Below are 18,431 nucleotides of genomic sequence, written 5' to 3'. Positions count from 1 at the left end.
CCCACTTCAAATAAAGTGTTACCGAAAACATTTCAGCCCTATTAACCAAATTGAATTGTTATGCATTATATAAGTACGTAGTATTAAATTGAAAAGTATGTAATTAAATGTAAATCTATCCAGATTTGTTGTAATTAGCACTATAAAAACAATAGAACATTTTTCAAGTAAGTGATTGACATTGCTGTCAAAACTCGCCAAAATCATGATACCTGGTGTAGGTGCATTGCCTATAACGCTGTTTGCCATATGCCAGGGAACCAAGAACCAGAACCCTACCTGACCTACTCTAAAATTTACAGCATCAGCCAGCAAAACTAAATTTAGAAATTGAAGATGGAAATATGGAAATTCAGGTTTAACAGCAGCACAGCAAAGGGAAGTGGAAGCATGCAGATTCATACAAAGAAAAGAAATATATGATGAGAGCTAGAGTGAGAAATTATACAGTAGAGCAAACTTACAATGTAAGGTACGTAATACTGTAGTATACTTACTACAGGATTACTTAGCATTAGCGAACATTTCAGGTGAGAGACGGGGTACACCGTGGACAGGTCCCCAGTCTTTCACAGGGCAACACAGAGACAGACAGGACAAACAACCATACACACACACACTCACACCTAGGGAGAAGTTAGAGAGACCAATTAACCTGACAGTAATGTTTTTGGACTGTGGGAGGAAGCTGGAGTACCGGAGAGAACCCATGCATGCACAGGGAGAACATGCAAACTCCATGCAGAAAGACCCAGGCTGGGAATCAAACCCAGGACCTTCTTGCTGCAACGCAAGTCGTTTAATAGCTGAACTATAGATAGGTTAGAGTAAAGTCTCCTGAAGGTATAAACATCTCTAAAAATGATCAGGATTAAAAACCTCTCTAAAGCATTTTGTAAAATATATGATGAATATATGACAAAATGGGCCAGTTAGCAGTGAAAAGGTGTAGAGAGGTTTTTAAACGTTGTGGTTTTAAAACCACCAATATTTTATATCTTACAGATCCGACACTCTAATGGATATTAGTCTGAGTTCTATGTGAAATCCTGTGAAACTGTGGTATTGTCATCCATGGATACGAAGCATAGGAATCTCATGCTCCGGCTGGTAATGACTTGAGACTTCTGTAAGAATTTCCACACAATTCTCACAGTTACCCGTCATAAAAAAATGTAGACATATGGTAATCATTATAGAACAAAATATGCAAAAATCTAGCCTGGTAAAATCCAACCCCTTGTTCTACACTTTGCTTCGGTCAGAGGGTCACTTTATTTATTTCCTCCACTACCAAACTTCAACCATACTACAACACAAAAACAGCGCAGATAATCGAGATTATTCACAACTCTTCTTCTGCTCATTGATTGGTCAGGATGAAATTCAACTGTGGAATTGAGATCAATGGAAGAAATCCAGGATGGAGCACTGGATGGAGATGAGAACTGAACTGAATTTGTGTAGGGTGGTAATAGCCATGCTAACCAAATGCTTTGATTTCCGCACAATGCAAATTGCAGCATTACTCCTCCTTTCTACTCCTCCTTTCCCTTTGATCATTTCTGATATTTTTTCTGACATTTCTTTTTCACTGAAGATCAGTTTAGTCTCAGTTGTCTCACTCAGCCAGGCTTACAAAGGCTAGACTACTAAAACACTGTCACCCTAAACTTGTTGACCTTCCTGGCCTCTGCCCATACTGAATGACTGAATCTCAGACAGCCTTATCTTGGGCCACCTCCCTATGGAGCTGAAGGCCAGTGTCACTTTCTCTGCATGTCTGCAGACTCATGCATCTCATTTTTATACCTGCCTTGGCACAATAATCACCAGTGAACAAAGGCAGAAGAGGTGTTGCGGCTGATTGCAATAGCCTCATTATGTTAACCTTTTTAAAGTATCGCCTTTATTCACTGACTTTGTTAGACTTACAATTCTATCAGTGTAATTATGGACAAGATGTCCTCTCATCTCTCAACTGTGTCCTCATCCTCTCCAAGGGTCGAATCCATTGGCAGTTAATGTGTATATTTAATCATTAACTCTGGGTCAGTTGTTTCACATCTTAATTCTTTAATATATGCTGCTGATAAAGAGATGACTTTTTGTGCATACTATTATACATGATCTTTTATGTTTAAAACACCAAATATGACTGCCAGACATTCACTCCTTCTGGAATGTGTTTTGGGCATTGGCTTCAAGTTTTGTTCATTATTTTCAGATTTGGAGCATATCTTATGTTATATATTTGCCATATGTTTGTCCTTAACTTCTTTGTTAGCATATTAGCTCCATTTTATACCAAACTAACTTTTAGCTACATGAGAGATGTTTTTTTGTTTCGAGTAACAACTGAATATGTAATCATGTCTATAATTAGTCAAATCACAGACTGTTAAATTGAATATTAGCACATTTTAATGTGTATTTTTGTCATCTTGGAAATATGGGACTGTTCACAGAACAAGCTGTATCTATCGCTAAACAAAGAAAAAAAAATCTGTTTTCAAAAGTAAAGTATTGAAATAATTTTTGTTTCCTCTACTGAACATGTGTGATTACATGGAATTTTGCTCTGCATTCAACAAGTTATAACAAAACACATTTGAACAGTTAAATATCTCCAGCAATGATTTTGGAAAGCGAAAATACCTTTACTGTAAATGTAAAATCAATATTTTAAGTTGTAGTTGTACTTTGTAGCAGCACAAATGCCTTAACAGTGACCAGTTCCACCAATTTGGAAGTCAAAGTTTTGACACAGAGGCGTTCTGTCCCAGTTCTCAAATTTTTGCACGCTTGTAACCTGCACACTCAAACCCGTAAGTTCACTTCGACTGAGTCCACATTTCATTGAGGAGCAAAGGGTACAGCTGAGTATTGGGACTGGACCTACAACTTGACATCAAGGCTGAGGCAGGAGTGCAGTAGAAGAAACACTGCCACCTGCAGGTGGGAGTTAATAGTCACTTAAGCCCAGAGGTGACAATTTTTGAGGAAAATTTGCTATAATTTCACAATTATATAGTAGTTTAAAAAATGCAGGGTTCTGTTGATTTCACAATAAATGGGAGGGATTGATAATTTCACCAACAAAAGTCAATTATCAACAGATCTACTTTCAATTGATGGATTTAGAAACTAGTCGAAAATGCAGCTGTCCAGGTGTGTTTCTTGCAGGGGTACTGCCTTTTGATTTGTGTTCTTCAGAAAGATTTCTCCATATGTTTAATTGGTATGGCATCCAACAAATGTTCCAGCATTATTTCGTTGACCAATGCAGATTCTGGATTCATCACCACATCCTGCTGTCCCAACATTCACTTCTTATTCCATGTTCTTGTTTTTTATTTCTTTTGGTAAGCATTTAATATTTTCAATATTTGTTTGCATCGTGATTGTTTGATGTTTTCCCTTGTGTACTTGAATGCTTCCTTCTCACAATGTTCAGATTTGGATGACAGTTGCTCCAGATGATACCCAACATCTTTTGCACCAAAAGATGCTTCCTGGTTTCTAGCCTGTAAGCAGACTCGGACATAGTGATTGATTTCTGTTTTTTCTAATCTGCATCAATGTGAACTGTGAATCAGTCATGAAAATGCATATATAAAGGTTTTTAATAAAGTATTTTACAAATTCCTCCTGGTGTGAAATAAGTCTCTCTCTCTGGTACTGAATTACCATATGTAAGTTTATTAATAGGGAGGTGACTGAGCCTCATACCAACATTTTTTAAATATAAATAGGCACAGGATGTTACAACTTAATGCAGGATATTAATTAGACAATTTACTCAACAAAACAACAGCAGACACATTTCAAAGAAATGTTCTCATCATATCTCTTCTGCCAGTCCTATTCTCAGTACGGTTTCTGACTCATGTACACACACCTTCACTTGCATTCATTTCATACCTCTCCCTTCGCACCTTAAGCCTCCCAAGCCTCGTGGATTTAGAGCACAACTCTCTTTTCTCCAGCTCCTAATTCAAACCTTTAAAAAAGCACTAAGCATTGTATTAGGTTTCATCCATGCAGTTAAGAGCGGTGTCAGAGTGTTATCCAGTTTTTAATTTTTTGTGCCATATGTCGAAGCAGACAAAAACCTCAACATGTGGCTGAAGGAGACAATAACCGCTATGCGGTATCCGACCATAATGCTGTTAATGCTGCGCGCCTCTGTCTGTGCAAATCTTAAAATGGGTCATAGTGCTCACAGGAGCAAAGAGGCAAAGTGAACAGATGCATGTCACACAAACTGAACGTGGTAACAACTGTGAAGGGAAGGAAGGGAAAACTGCAACAGCAAGTTCAAGATAAAAAAGTACAAAAAAAGGAGAAAAAGTTCAAGTAAAAGCCAAAGGGGAAATATTGGAGAAAAGGAAAAAAAAGAAACAGGGAAGATGTGATTGGGTGCAGAAGAAGATGAAAATGAGACACGGAATGGAGAGACAGAGAGAGCCATCATCTTTAAGTAACAAGGGTTCTTGTCTTATCCCTTCCCTTACACACACACTTCCTCCTTCTTAGTGACTCAGTCACCACGGCAACAGAGCAGAGGGTAAATCGCCACAGCAATTGCCCTAGGACGTGTCATGCATGGGAATGCTGGGTCCCTGCTGCCACCACAGTGTAGAATGCCAGCATTTGTGCACACACACTTACCCACACACCAGCATTAGCATCACGGTCAGAAAGCTAAACAAATAACCTGAAAAATTATTTAAATCAACGAGCTGGCGATGCAAGACGCTGGTTCTGCTCTCGCTGTTGGACCGTTGGTAATAATATTTCATATATGGGGCACCGCTACTCTAGGTGGAGTAGAAGCGGTGCTTCTACTCCACCTGACAAAACGAACGTTTTGAATGTTTGCTTAATGCTGCAACATGCAAGTTAAACAGACAAAATATTTTGCATATATATTAAAACGTTCGCTGTGTCCTAACATAAGACGGATAATCTCTGAAAAAATAATCAATCTCTTCTGCCTCCTCCTGTGTTCTGTAGAATTACTTCGCTCAGTCAGAACCAACCAATCAGAACCAGAACAAAACAGCCATGTTCTCAGGAAGTTTTGATTTAGTAACTCAGGATTGTTTATTTTGATGCAACCTGTGTTTAACATTGAATGAATGTTTCCTTTTTAACTTGAATTATTTGATATAGGCAAAGTTATGAGATTTATTTGATTCATGTATAATTTAGGTTTTGAAAGCTTTATTGTTTTATATTGTATTACTGATTGCAGGTTTTTAAGTTGTCCTTTTGACTGAGTAGCTGCTCTATTGTGCCTACAAGTATTTTGCATGTTTATGTCTAAATTAGGTGAATTTATTGCCAGATCATTTTTCCTTTTTGGAAGATCACATAGTCTCATTTATACCCAACGTAAAAAATGAACAATGAGTCCAGGTGATTGGCAAAGATCAGTGATCGGCAGAGATCAGCCTCATGGGTGATCGTTATTGGAATCAGCAGCAAAAAACCTGATCTGAGCATCTCTGGTGTCTAAAGGTTCAATGGGAGACAGATCTTTCAGTAATCATTGTTCTGGTGCTTCTAAAGGTCTCAGTACCTGTTCAGGATGTCAATCCAGATATTCAGTACAACTTTTTTTTCTTTCTATCATTTTAAGAATTATCAAATCTAATATTATTGTCATTTGAATAGAACTGAATTGTCTGTAAGCAGTTTGGAGTGAAGATTTGGAAATAAAGCATCTTTGTTTGACTGGATTATCTTTGCTTAAGATTGAATATGGCTAATTGAAAGAATTCAAATTGAACTGGCCCCGTCTTGTTCAATTTGAATTGAAGGTGATTTTTGGCTGGAGGTGATTTTTATTGTGATTGTGGACCATATTAGGAACCAGAATTGAATGCAACTGTGTCATGTACAACAGCGACATTTTTGCTCACTCAAGTTTAAAATCCTTTGATATGAAACTGCTGAAAATCTAATGGTAACTAAGGTGATGGTGTATATCCAGCATAGTGGCAAACAGACGTTAAACTGAACAACATATCGAGAGGAGCAATGTTCATGTTCTTTGAGAAACAAACACAAAGAGAAATCATCTTCAAAGTGAACAGTAGATAAGAGCTCTTTGGACCTTGAGGGAATTGCCTCAACTCACAAACAATATGACAGGCTCTGTGCCGAACACTAAACAGGTGTCTTCCTCTCAGCTATGTCTCCAAAGCTCAATGCTCCTGATAGTCCTTGTCTCAAGCCTGGGCTGTTTATGAAATCTTTAGCTTTTCTTTTGTAATGTGCACTGAAGAGGTTTTGGTAATAGCTCCACATCTTGACGCTCAGTTATATAAGCGACCATTCCACTGACAGACACAGTTTCCACTGAAGTTTTGTGGCACTTCTTTATGAGTCTCCTGATGTACACTTCAGTTGCTTTTTTCAGACCAGAAGGCACAGGTGTGATGGATCTAAAAGTAAAGCCTGTGAGCAGGAAAAATCACACTTAACTGTGCCGTAAGTGCCTAGAAAAGATACACAAGAGAGCAACATATAGAAAAACAGAGGTTTACACAGTCCCATCACCAGGAGCACAGACCTGACCTTTAACAACAGGTCCTCAATAACAGCATTTCTTTTGAGGTGCAGTGTAATTCAGATGAAAGGTTTCCTGAAGTGTCTCCATCTTCAGTATAATAAACTGAAATCAGACATCATCAAAGCAGCATTTTGTTCTAAGCTGTGTTTACTGATGACTTATCCCTGCTTGCATTGAAGGAACAGTTAAATCAGGACCTGTCGTCCTTGTCGCTTCTTATTAAAGCTCTGCTTATTCAGGTGACCAAGAATCAATTCATTATCGCTTAGACACAATTAGTTTCAGCAACTATGCTCTGAGCAGGAAAACAATCATCACTGCAAAGGCTTCATTAGTGGACTATTTTCAATGATTTTTTTCTGCTCTGGTACTGTTTAACTTAGTAATAATAAGTGAAGCACTACATACCCCCTCAGCTTTAAATTGTGTCAATTTGATTAGGCCAGGGGTAAAATTCTTAACTCTTTAACATTGGCAACCAAATATTAAACAATTAAAGATAATTTACTTTCAATGACCGTAAATAGAAAAAAAAAAGAGTTGGTTAAATTATGTTATGATCTGTAGTTGTTTGGACTTTGTGCTTCTGGTTTGTGATCATTTCTTTATTATTTCCTTAGAGCTTCCATTTCAGTTTGTTTCTGATGTGAATTTATATATTTTCTTTGTACGTTAAACTGAACAGCATATCAATGTATTTTATATATTTTCTTTGTACTGAAAGTAGAACTGAAAGTAGAAAGAAAATATATAATCACATCGGAAACAAACTGATGCACTAATCTGTTTACTTAGATTAGTGCATCTTTCTGTTCATTGTTAAATCAGTCTTAGGTCCTCTCTTATGTTTTCCCTCCATTGTTTTATCTTTCCCACAGCCTCCCACTTTGTTTCTTGTCCCCGCTGTTTCTCATTTCCTCATTTGCCCCTACCTGCTCCCTTCCTTAGCTACATCGTTTCACCTGAGATTAGATCTTCTGTGGTTTCATTTATAAAGCTTGCATGCACACAAAACAGGGCTTGAAACTTGCATGTGTCACTTTCCATACAATTGTTCTGAGTTATAAAACATAAACTTCACAGGAAAATGTGTGGTCCCTCACTACAACTCTGACTGTTTATGATTTGGAAAAGAAGAAAACTGTGAGACAAATGGTGAGAAGGGGAATTGAAGTTACACTACATTGTGATTATCTATAATTACAATCAAACTTTACCCATTGACTGACTTATTTTTAGTGTGATATATGTTTGCACTGTGAGCCATAACTACCAGGTTCTTTCAAATAAGCAAAAAAATATATCTTTAAGACAGGAGTACAATTTTGGTGTACTTTAACTCACCTCTATCTATGAACAATTGCTCTATGAATTACTTTTTTTTAACAAAAACATTGCCATAAAATAATGTCTATCACTGCAACGTCCATCCCACCCCATGAGAGTAGGGCAAGACGGGCTGTGGTGGGCGTCCCTTATTTTAATTAATGAAAGGTGGCAACCCAAGAGACTATCGAACCATCAGGTGACAAAACACTCTTAGAAATGTTTTTTTTTTAATGTATTTCTTTCTTTTTTCATTTTGTTCTTTGTTTTTTCTTTTCTTTCTTTCTAAGATTTTTAACCCTTTTAACAAACCAGTACATCACTATTTTTAGATCAAAGCCAAACGTGTTGTTTTTTGAGATCTTTCAGCCCACTTCATGTTGTCAAAGAGATTCCCTTTGAGTGACATCTTGATTGTGCAGACCCAACAGTAATCATGCCAAAATGTGACAGTTTAAGGTTTACCCTTTTGCCACTAACAAAAACAAATACACACCAAACTGAGTACCCAAAGGGATTTGGCCAAAAAAAAAAATGTTCAAACAAATTCAGACCAGAGCTGAGTATGTAAATAACTGAATTTACAAAGAACTGGCAGCATTAGCACAGCACCCGAGGGAATGAGCGGTGACATCACAGCTGATGTGACAGTATTACAGACAGGTGCTGAGGCACCAGGCATTCAGCTGGAGCAGTGAGTGAATGTAACCAGACAAAGGGCAGAAATCTTACAAGCATGACTCAGCATTAACAGCATCTGATTTGGTAGGAAAAGGATTTTCTAGTTACCAATCATGACCCAGTGACCTAACATCAATCAGTTAATATCTGGATTCCCAAATATTGTCAAAACCAGGCTAAAAAGAAAGATATATCTCACTGAAATTTTGAATCTCAATTTTCTCCATGTTGTCAAGTTTGATACTGTGACAATGTCAATATCTGGAGAAAACAGTGTTTTGTTTTGTTTTTTTCAATCTATACTAGTGGTGAATATCATAATATTTCATGATAGTAGAAGGCTCGGTTTTCACTGTGTCTGCCAGAAAAAAAAGAGACAAAATAATATAAAAGAGAAAAAACACAAATGTGTGGTATGAGCTGACCCCAGAGTACTGGCCAACTGTAATTCACTGTTAAAACTGAAATAAAAAGCTTGAGAAAATATATAGATAAAAATGGTTTATATCTTCTTCAGTCAATGTTTTTCTTTCTATCTTGATCAAAACAGCTAAAATGGATGTGATTCTGCTGTGTTTGTTAAGGGCCCGGAGAAATAAATGGGGTGTCTGTGGCTCAGGTGCCAAAGCAGGTGGCTGCTAATCACAGGGTTGTTTGATAACCGCTTAGTCTTGTCCACACACAAGACCCCCAGTTGTTCCTGATGGCAGGAGAGTGCCTTGAGTGGTCTGACATGATTTGTTTGAGTGTGTGTGTGTGTGTGTGCGCGTGCGTGCGTGCGTGTGTGCGTGGGTGTGTATGTGTGTGCGCATGCGTGCGTGTTTATGTGTGTGTGAATAAACACAAGCACACAACCAAAGACAACTGAAAGCTGCAATTTCACAAAAATGCCTTACCTTTCAGGAGATTTTGAGTTTGAATTGGAATTTGTTTTAACGTACCACTAACTGGCAGTATGACTGAATTTAGAATAAAGAATTTTAAAAAACAGCAAAATGTTAAATTTGTCTTATTGTTTTATTATTATTTTGGTTGTTTGTAGAATAGAAGATGGAATCTATATCATATTAAGCTATATTGAAGAAACGTAAGTTACCAGCATGGAGAGACAAAGGAAAGTTTGGAGCTTTGCAGCTTCTCCTTTGGTGCTTTCTAGGAGCTTTAGAAGGAAGGAGTGAAGGGGAGGACAGGGTACGCGGGACCTGCTCAGACTAATTGCCTAAGCTGTAGATCAATATCTCAGCTAAAAAGGAAAGACCAAAGCTCCAGTGATGAAAGAACCAATAGATCCCAGGAGGTTGAATCGTCCCCTGGGTTTAAAGTTGTCAGGAGCAGTGACGTCAGAATAGTTGATGAGAAAAAGACTCTACATGCTTAACCCTTCCCACTCCATCAGGTGTCATTAAATTCAGGCAACCAGCATCTCTAAATTGTTCTCATGATTACGTAACCCTCAACACAAAGCTGCTTTTTAAGGATGGCACTGGCACCTCTCAGATATGATGATGTCATCTTCTGAATCAAAGCACTGAAAAATAGATGCAGTTGACAAAAGCTTTAAATGTCTTTATGGGGTTTGTAAGCAACCAACATGAAGGTTTTAGTCATGGGAGAGGAAGAGAAATGGAGAGGAGTCACTATTATGTACAGACTCACCATCCATTTCTTATGACACCTCTAACTGTACCAGATTATATCCATGATGTGATGTGAGTATATAGATAAAAAATGGTTTATATCTTCTTCAGTCAATGTTTTTCTTTCTATCTTGATCAAAACAGCTAAAATGGATGTGATTCTGCTGTGTTTGTTAAGGGCCCGGAGAAATAAATGAGGTGTCTGGTGCCCTTTGTTTTGAGGTGTGGTGACTGTGGAGGTCAATGGAGCGCTCTCACTCAAACCAAAATGTTAATAACTTCTCAAACCTGAATATTTAAGAAAGCCAAAGTGAAATTTTGGCTTTCTTAGGACAATATCTATGTGTGCATGATTATTGGGCAACTAATAATGTACAAAATTATTATGCAACTGAATTAAAACTCAAACTTTTCCCATCTCACTTGTTTCTTGTCTTGTTAAAGTGAGAATAATAAACATGCAACTCAAAATTGACAAATAAATATTTCTGACGTTTAAAAAAATAAATCAGTGACCAATATAGCCACTCTTCTTTTCAATAACAGTTTTGTCGGTTTCTTGATCTCTTGACAATCAACTTTTTATGCAGCAGCAACCACAGCCTCCCAGACACTGTTCAGAGATGTGAACTGTTGTCCTTCACTGTAAATCTCCCGATTAAGAAGAGCCCACAAGTTCTCAATGGGGTTTAGGTCTGGTGAGGAAGGGAGTCACTTTATTATTCATTCATGTTTAAGGTCTTTACTGATTAGCCACATAGAGGAGCACTTTGATGCATGTGATGGAGCATTGTCCTGCATACAAATCATGGTCTTCTTGAAGGATTCAGACTTTTTTCTGTAACACTGCTTGAAGAAAGTGTCTTCTAAAACCTGGCAATAGGTTCAAGAGTTGATTTTGAGACCTGAAAAGGTCCAACTACCTCATCTTTAATAATACCAGCCCAGATCTGTTTTGGTTCAGTGTTGACGTTTCAACTTATGTGTCTTGTTCAGTGGTGGTCGGGTTTCAGCCTTCCTTACCTTGGCCATGTCTCTGCGCTCTTAACATCTTGCTCTTCTGGGTGATCCAGGTTGCAGTTCTGGAATATGACAGCACTGGAAGATAATGGGTTCCTGGTAGCTTCATGTTTGATTCTTCTTAAATCTTTAGCAATTAATTTATGTCTTTTTTTTCTTGTGAACTCGTTGACTATTTGCAGCAAAACGTTTGATGGTTCTGTGATCATAGCCCAATATCTTAGCAATTTCAAGAGAGATGCATCCTTCTGAAAGACTTTTTATAATTTTGGATTTTTCAGAGTCACTTAAATCTCTTTTTCACCCTTGTAGCCTGAGGAAAAGAAGCTGCCTAATAACTACGCACACTTATTAGGTGTAGTTATTACGCTTATTAACTACAATAGATAGAGTGTTGATCTCCTCCCTCATTAAACAAATACACAACAGCTGATATGTTTATATTCAATAGGTATTCAAGTTTGTACAGCTTGGAGTTGGGAAATATGCATAAAAAGGATAATATGGTAAAAATTAAAACTTGCCTAATTGTGCACACAGTGTATGACTTAAATGCAATTTGACTTGATAATTGAATGGCTTGAAATTGGGCCTGTGTGTTTTTCAAAATCCTACTCTTTCTGAAACTCCACCTACAGGAAGTCATCACAACATGGCTCTTCTATTAACCTTTTAACAGTTTTCCCAGTGTTGCACTGAGAAGTAGCTCCTATAATGAGCTCAGCAAATGCACAGTTCCACCAGGTTTTGCTAATTCCTGATGGCTAGTCTTATGGGAGTCTTGTGGAAGGGCTGCAGTTCTGAGGAGGAGCAGCATCTTGAAGGCGGGGCTAGGTCTAACCAGCCGTTTGTCACAGCTGAATGGTTGCCATGGGAGATTAAAGGATTTCTCAAACATGCATGAAAAAATCAGGCAACACTCCATGTATGTTTTTGATGAGGAAATTGCACTATTACAAGATGCAAAGCTCAAAACAGTTGATTTTACATAACACTTTTCTCAATCACAAAATGTTTCTCTCTGTTTATGATGAAAGCATGATGGAAAAGCTCTCAACTTACTGTTTCTTTTATCAAATAACAAAGGTTCTTTTAAGGAATACTGGTTAGTCACTAAAATTAGAGGTATCAAAGAGAAATTAAGTGACTCTTGTTTTTTACATTTCATCCACCATGATCTGAAAGCTATTTAGTTCAAAGCAACATCCTGCCACTTGTGCAATTATTTAATTTTGGAAATAAAAAGTTCATTAGCATGAAAGAAAACTGAATGTGGACAGTGACAGGGTGCACTATTCATGGAAAATCCACAGGTAGAAAGAAAGAAGGTAATATAGCACCTTTGCTTTAAAAAAATAACTCCATGTTCCCATTTGTTCTTTGGAGGTGTTTTATTTATTGTGATATTTATCTAAATGAAGTATAACATTTGGTGAGAGCATGTGGTGTGTGTGGGCAGTCGGTCTTCACAAACGCTCTAAAAAGGTTCAGTGGGGAGGATTTTGCTGTCCAAAAACGATGATTCTAAGCACTCTAGCTTCAACAGAAACACACGTCTTAGCAAGAACAATTTCTTTGCTAAAATTGTGTTGTTTGTAGACATATCCCATTGAAGTTTAGAACTTAGGAAACTACACAAACTAATTTCCCCATACAATAGCTTAGAATCAGATGAGTTGTATTCTTGCTGTTTAAGTTCAGAGACAGAGGGAAGATTTGAACGGATTTTGCTGGACACTGGTGGCAGCAGGTGGGGGGTGGTGACTATGGGCAGAGCAGGGTAGCATCCCTGCAGACTAATTGCCCAGAAGATGGCAGGGTCATAAAGCGACAAGGCAAGCAGAGTGGCAGTGAAAAGGACCCGCTCATAGCAACATCATAAAAGCTAATTACCGTCATACAAAGAGACGCCCCAACCATTGTGTAATTTGGAAAGGAGCAGAGAGAAAAACAGCAAGACAGAATGAGAGAAGGAGGAAGAGCAAGAGAATACGTGAAAGGACCTGCAGCAATAAAGACTTAACCATTAACAATTAGTCTCCAGCGCTGCTAATGAGAAAGCCGAGATAAAACGGAGGGCTAAATTTAAACATAAGGGTTTCCATAGCATCTCTCCAAGGTTCAGTGCTCTCTCTCGGTAATAATGGCAACGTCCTACTAGGCCCCAATGTAAGCTATAGAATGAGGCAGAGGCACTAATGCTTCCCATGGCCTCTCAGGGTAATAAAGTCTTGAGCTTTAGTGGCCTGTGGCAACGGATAAGCTAGCTGCTGCATGGAGGATGGATTATCTCTAGAGAGAGAAGGTGAAGAGTAGTTAAACGGGCAAAACAAATGCCCCTCGGCTACAACATATTATACGTATACATCATGGTGGGAATATATCACATGGTTACTTAGCAAACAAAGCATCCAGATGGATTCCTTAATGTTAACAGTTATAAAAACAATGAGATGTCTCTATGTGCCACAAATATAGTGGCTATAAACTATACACCCTGTTAAAATACCAGATTGTAAAACATGATTCAGTGGTACATTTTTCAAAACCTTTTCCAGACATTATGTGTAGCATACATAGCATAATTCAACATGAAAAATAACAATAATACAATTGACAGCTCAAATAAGTGTAGATATACTTAACTGACATTTTGTTGAAGAACCTCTTGAATCTTTGTAATATTTTATATCAGTCTACCTTACAATTGTTCTTAAAATGTATCATATTGTAAAGACATTTGTTATCATAGTCCTCAAATGACTCCTCAAATTTTCTTTTGAAATTAGCTATGGACTCCAGAGAGTCAATTCTAATATTTTCGTTTAGCTGTCGTAGTTTTTTTGTTTTGTTTTTTTTCTGTGGATGTTAGATGTGTCGTAGGACTCTGTGATCTTGGAAAATTAAATGCACAGCTTTTCACAAACAATTGGAACAGTTTTGTCTCAAAACTGAGTGGTATTAAAACATATTTCTGCTTTCTCCCATGCCTTGACAAATAGCCACATGTTTCACTTCAGGCATGGGATTTCATTTGCTGATGTTCAGCGTTGTTTTTACATCAAACAGACCTAATGCAATTGTGTACCTAAATACAGAATGTATGCCACATTTTATATGGAAATGGTGTGGAAATTCAAATGTATTTAAGGTCCTTAAAACATCATGGCATTCAATTTTTAAAGTTGCACAGTCAAACATTGACAGCAATAATTTGGGTTATTTAGACTGTCAAGAGAAAAAAAAAATCATATTTTCACCACATTGTGCATCCATTTATGCATTTATGAATGTCAGTTTCAAACTAAAGATTTTATTAGCAAACCAAATATGTAGTCTGTAAACTATTTAATTATCATGCTAAATATTTATTTTGAAGCTAAATATTCGGGTTCCTAATCAGAGAGTTCATTTTAGAGTTTAAAAATGAACTCCCTTTTTTCTGTTATGACAGGCTAAAAAACCCAGATTATTGTTATTAATGATTGACTGTGTAAATCTAGAAATGGTATCCCATAAAACAGCAACTGAAACAAAGTGATGCACATAGTTTCAAACAATGAGAATACAAAAACAGCAATCATATATATTTAAGACATAGGAATGAGGCATGTAGATTTTTAAGAGCAACTGTACATGCACCAACAATGTAAATCCTTCTGATACAGAAGTACTATGTCATGATGTAATTAACATTAGCAGCAGGAGAATGAAGAAAAACTTCTTACCTGATAACCTCTCTTCAAGCTACTCACCAAACATGAAGTTTAGAGAAGATTATGTTTGTAATTAAAGATAGAGCATTGGTCTAGTCAAATGTGGTGTTAGGTTATCCTGCATTTCACTTGACCCACTGAGTTGAGATCAGTTTTGAGTCAAATAGACAAACTGCAAACTGAAAGTGAAATCTGTTCCAGAGGAAGGTAAGGAGTTCTAAGACAAATTTACTGGTGTGAATCCCTGACTAAACAGGAGATATTTGCAACATTTCGATATTATTATTATTTTTTTAATCTTTCCTAACAAAATTTCTGACAATTTATATTAAAGATAAAACTGTGTTTGATATCTTTGGAGAAAATAAGGTAGAGAAAATAGGAAAAAGTAAAAAAAAAAAAAAAAAAGAAAGAAAGGTATGGGGGAGTCACACACACTTATATGTCTTTTCTTCTCAGTAAAAACGAAATGTGTCACAAAAAGCCTAAGAGGTCTACCTGCATCCTGCAGTGAGCAAGCAAATTCTTTGATGGTGACATCCTGGAGAGACGGAAGGAAAAGCAATTTTCAGTGGGCCTTGGCTGCAATGTAAGGGCAATGAGGTTTGAAGTTGCTCATTAGCAACACCTACAGAGGCACGGAAGTAAGGCTGACAGCTGCCAAGGCGGAAAGGACCGAGAGGGCACCACTACAGGTGGTAGAGGCAGTGGACGGAACAAATGAAGGCCAGGAATAGATATCGCCTCTAGAGTTTCATTTATTTAATTTTCACAACTGATGAGAAATTTTTGTAATTTCAACAGGATGGTGAGACTGATATGTAAAAGCACATATAAACCTTTTCCCCAAAACTTGCTCTGTTGCTAGGGCTTATAAATCATCAATTCTTTATGTTTCCACCAACACAAACTCTGGCTTTAGCTCCGGCGAACCTACGTTAACTCAGCATCAGACTAAAGAACCACGTCTATCAGGAGCCAAGAGCAGTCGATCAAAAGATTGTGAACATCATGTCATCTGTGAAGTGTTTTCAAGCACCGCTTGTTAGTTAAGTGTTAATAAACAAAGAGGATGAAATTAAATCTTTATTTGCAGAGATATTACAATAATCCATATTAATTGTGTGGATAAGTAGTCTCCATGTACTACAATCCTTTACAAAAAGCCTGATGAAAACTGGAGGAGGACCAAACAGTTAATTTACAAGGCATTTAAAATGACTTGGATGTGAAAGTCAAACTGGTTCATTTATAGAATCAGTTTAAAACTAGATCTGGCCTGGATTAGAATGACAACAACAGCCGTATCAATAATAAAAACCACATTGTAAAGTAATTGTTAAATTGGGAGATCTCAATTCCTCTGAAACCCTGACGGCACACAAAATGTACCATGAAAACAATTTGTCGTTTTCAAGGTGAACAACCCCCTGAATCATCACTTAGATTCTCATGAAAGATTAATCTGTGACTCATTAAGCTTAGCATAGACTAATGAGGTTAGCATTAGCCGAGAGAGAGGTGAGCAAAGCAGTTCTAACGAGACAATATTTCCACATGAGGAAATTATTCTACAAACATTATTAAACTTATTGAAAGGCTAAAATTATAAATGGACAAGTGTCAGAAATGCAATGAGCCTAAAGCCTTGGTGAACATCACTGACTGACTGTCACATTTGTCACTAACACAGGAACTTTACAAATGAGTATTTAAGCACGAAGGTATGATGGCCAGCCTAGAATTACGAAAGATATGGTTCTAAAAGTATTAAAAGCTTCAATTTTCTTGGTCTTGCAGTTTAAAGTCATATTAAGCAAAAGGCAGAGAAATGTCCAGAAATGACAAGAGACTCTCCAGGTTAACTGTTTCAGTACACTACCAGTCAATCCTACACATTTGTTTTTAGTTACCTTTACCAAGGCACTGTTGAGTAGAAACTAGTTACACTTACTCAAGCAAACTTTTGGAAAATGAACTTCAAGGAATACTTTCACTGAACAGTACTTTTTACTTTTACTTGAGTATTATCATGAAGTATCACTAATCTTAAAGTGAAATTTCTGGCTAGTCACTGTGAGTAACTAAATAAATTAAAACACTAAATGCAGTAAAGGTGAAGGTACAGTAAAGAGTATTGTGAATCAAAGTATTTTATAAGGTGTCCGACAGGTGCAAATGCGCAGCAACAGAGAAAACATGCAAACAAAAAAAAGACACGCGCACAAATGAAATGCAGCAAACAAAAAACGAGATGTAAACAAATGAAGTGCAAGGCTTAGCTTTAATCAGTCAAACTCATTTGCTGAGGAATAAATTAAATACTTTAGTGAACCAAAAAAATGTACAGCTATTACCTGGCTTAATATCTGTGTTTCACCTCCACTCATAGGGGAAAACTAGCGGGTGTTTTTAAAACGATTTGCCAGGAGACATGGGTTCTCTCTCGGTGTACCGAACCTGGAGCGCCCGGCCAGCTGACAGCTGGTGAGGGGAGCTGGCTGTTAATGCAGTGGGAGCAGACATCTCCGAAAACGTCGGAGCAATATTGTAATTATTAAGTGATTTACTGTTGAACTGAGCTGATATTTGAGATCTATACATCTACATTCTCGCCTAAAAACATTGCAAAAACTCATTTTGTGTAATTTTAAGTGTAACACAGCAAAAATAATTTTGCCGCCATTGCTGCTTTTCTGAACACCCGTTTTAAAGGATGCAGACCCTGAATTTGGACACAGCTGTTTTTTGTTCGACTCCCTCTAGTGGTCTGGAGCACTTCTGTTTTCAGCACTTTTTGTTTGCATCTTTTCTTTTGTTTGCTGCATTTCATTTGTGGTTGTATTCTTTTTTTTGTTTGCGTCTCTTTTTTGTTTGCTGCATTTCATTTGTGCGCGTCTTTTTTTGTTTGCATGTTTTCTCTGTTGCTGCGTATTTGCACCTGTCGGCCACCGTAATTTTATCCTGTTAAAGCATACATACACATTACCTACTGCATGTGTAAGCTTGGTAAGTTGCCTGCTTTGCTGGAATTTCTTCTGTAAAATGTTTCTTTCATTATATTCTTGAAATTCATTTTTTGAATTTAAACATAACCCAATAGTTTTTTTTTTTCATTTGATGACATCATTGGAAAATATCATACACAAAGGCATGTTTACTAAATTTACTAACATCAGTGTGTGTTCATTCTACATTCTTCCACTACTGCATAGATTTGTAATAACAACAAAAAATAAAAAAATAATTAATTGTAATAGACTTGTGAAGATGGATTTCTGCCCATTTTAGCCTTTTCTTCTGTTTTATGGCTTTTTTATCATCAACCACAGAAGTCTGTTGCCAAATGTATCTATAGGAAACCATAAACACTTTATAGGCTTTACTGAGAGTGAATGAATCCACCCCAGTTCAGGCTCAGCTGATCCCTGGATTTGGCCATCCTGTCAAATTCATGTAGATCAAACC

The 18,431-nt window shown here is 37.2% G+C and overlaps 1 protein-coding gene and 1 long non-coding RNA gene across 5 annotated transcripts in view; one reads left to right on the top strand and one right to left on the bottom strand.

Annotated features, from left to right (window-relative positions):
• Positions 1-18,431, bottom strand: part of nlgn1 (neuroligin 1) — a 375,009-nt gene that overhangs the window by 253,383 nt on the left and 103,195 nt on the right. The window lies entirely within an intron of this gene.
• LOC107836521 (uncharacterized) overlaps positions 5,073-18,431 on the top strand; it is a 19,868-nt gene continuing 6,509 nt past the window's right edge. Inside the window, exons 1-2 of the long non-coding RNA XR_001662437.1 lie at positions 5,073-5,217; positions 9,338-9,340. This is a non-coding gene — a long non-coding RNA (uncharacterized LOC107836521). The remainder of the gene's footprint in view (positions 5,218-9,337; positions 9,341-18,431) is intronic.

Source organism: Poecilia formosa, unplaced genomic scaffold, assembly GCF_000485575.1.
Source record: "Poecilia formosa unplaced genomic scaffold, Poecilia_formosa-5.1.2 Scaffold65, whole genome shotgun sequence".
In the NCBI taxonomy this organism is placed as follows: domain Eukaryota; kingdom Metazoa; phylum Chordata; class Actinopteri; order Cyprinodontiformes; family Poeciliidae; genus Poecilia; species Poecilia formosa.
Note: the sequence above shows the minus strand (reverse complement) of the source record. Positions and strands in the feature narration are given on the sequence as shown.